Below are 2,443 nucleotides of genomic sequence, written 5' to 3'. Positions count from 1 at the left end.
CCATAGTCACCACATTTCAATCCAATAGACCACCTTTGGGATGTGGTGAAATGGGAGATTCACATCATTGATGTGCAGCCGACAAATCTGTGGCAACTGTGTGATGCTATCATGTCAATATGGACCAAAATCTCTGAGGAATGTTTCCAGCATCTTGTGTAATCTATGCCATGAAGAATTAAAGCAAGTCCAACCTGGTACTTCCATTATATCTTTATATCATATAAATGAATATTACTACAAACAATATCCCAGCATGAATGAATGCTTTATTTCGAAAATGTAAAAAATAATACAATAAAAACTAAGAGAACAAAACAAAATATGAATTTAACATTTCCAAAAAGTAATAGGAAGAAGCGGAAGCTTATTTAATCCTACCCCTTTTCCTCTACTATATAATAATCATCATGAATGGCTTCATATTTATATCATATAGCATGAATTTATCATTGTAATGATTCCAGTTCATGGAAGATTTTTATCTTTGCAACAGCAGCATCAGTGGTTTACTTCCAATAAAAGAGAATAACTGGGTAGTTAGTATAGGCACAATGGCGCATCAAAGAAAACAGCAGCATAAGAGAATCTTAAACTGTATTAAAATTAAGACAAGGGGCCTCACAGTGCTTGGTAAAGTGATTAACCAGTAATCTATTGAAAGAAAAACATCAGTTTATGGTGGCTTTGAAAGTGTTTCAGGATTAAAATAGGCACAATATCCCTTGTATTATTGTTCAATCCATTTTTACAATAGTTTTTAAATGGACATGGAAAAAGCAGGATTTAAATGGGATTGCCAAAATGTGAACATATGTGACGCTGGCAGAAATCTGTTTAGCAAATGAGACTAAATCTTTTATTGTGATTTGTGTTTCTTATGTGCTTCCTTTGTGTTTGATTCTCTGAGGTGGGCTGTCTCTGAGGGGGAACATGGGAACTGCTGTACAAACAATTAATTCAAGCACCTGTAGTCCCACTCCATTCATACCACTCCTTACACTTCCCTTTATCCTCTGAAGGATGTCTTTGTTTTGACTGTTAGGCAATGCTGGATGATGGCCAGACTTCAGCAAGAAGACCTGAATACAAGACACCATGTTGGTAAGTGTCCACATACCCACCCACTGATTTTTTGAATGAGATTCTTTGAGTTTTGGTGACCCCTGATTTCCACTATCCCCAACAATAAGTTCAAAATGTCAACTTTAAACACAAGACATCTCATAATAAAGTGAGCAGATTAACATTGAATTTACTGAGTACATTTCATGTGAATTATGAATAAAACAACCAAACCAGACAGCCCAGTCGATCGATATATAGCATGACGTTGGAACTGCAAATCTACCGCTTGTTTTGTTGCATGATGCCTCAGCTATGTGACTCACACTGGCTGTGCATGCCTCCCACTTGAGCATCAAGTCTTGAATCTTAAGACTCTGGTTTTCTCTCCACCACAGAACCACGAGACATCTGAATTAAAGATGGGCCCATAACACACCATCGCTCATTGTCCCCAAACAGCTCCGCCACCTGCAGAGATTCTCTAAGTCATTCGCTCTCTCTAACAAGAACGTGGACGAACACACAAGATACACAAAAAAGTTGAGATCTCGTAATTTAGACTGAGGATGCTGATTGTGTTTTTAAATCTGTGTGGGAAAGTGATACATGTTTTTTATGTTTGGCATAATGGAACTTGAACTTCACACTCACTGTAGACATGCAGTCTGGTGTTTTCTGAAACATTATGTTTAAATATGCAAACTAGGCATTATCTAATGATCATTGGTGGTGAATTTAGGAGAAATCTACACAAACAAACAGACAAAGTTTAATGAAATAAACCCCTAAATGTGTATTTTGGATGATTTTGTTCCACTAGTTTGAAAGAAGATGCAAAATAGACAAAATCTCAATATTGACCAGTGCATGTAAAAACTAAGTTTTAGCCTGTAGTGTCTTGCTTAATTTAAAAAAAGGCTTAAAGAGAAATTTTATTTATTTATTTGGCATCATGCAAAATAGAAAGGTGGAAGATTTGATAGGAGTCTTTGGCGATTAGACCCCATTGTGACTTAATTATTTTAAGCACGTGTTGATGCCATGAGCTGAACAGGAATCCCCCCGATGAGAGTCTAGGTGGTGAAGGGGTGAAGAAAAATGGCTGAAGATCTGGATGGATGTGATATGGAGCGGGAATTCAGATTCTCTCACCGCTCTCATACACCTCCTGCTTGTGAACACAGTGGTGCATTTAGCAGCTAAAGAGCCAGATACTCTCCTTAGGAGTTGGTAGAGAGTGAAAAGAGAGTGAATATTGGAGGTGGACATGACAACACAACTCCAAAAACAATGCTAATGACTGTCAATCACTCATTTGTCCATGTAAGAGCCATGTTCCTTAATTTCAGAATATACCACCTAAGTGTAACGGTGA

At 37.4% G+C, this 2,443-nt stretch overlaps 1 long non-coding RNA gene across 1 annotated transcript; it reads left to right on the top strand.

The window, feature by feature from the left end:
* Positions 1–1,046: 1,046 nt before the first annotated feature.
* LOC114554781 (uncharacterized) lies at positions 1,047–1,864 on the top strand. The gene is made up of 2 exons (XR_003692463.1): positions 1,047–1,104; positions 1,464–1,864. It is a non-coding gene; the product is annotated as an uncharacterized LOC114554781 (long non-coding RNA).
* The last annotated feature ends 579 nt before the right edge of the window (positions 1,865–2,443 follow it).

Source organism: Perca flavescens, chromosome 4 (assembly GCF_004354835.1).
Source record: "Perca flavescens isolate YP-PL-M2 chromosome 4, PFLA_1.0, whole genome shotgun sequence".
In the NCBI taxonomy this organism is placed as follows: Eukaryota; Metazoa; Chordata; class Actinopteri; order Perciformes; family Percidae; genus Perca; species Perca flavescens.
This window is presented reverse-complemented; position numbering and strand designations above follow the sequence as displayed.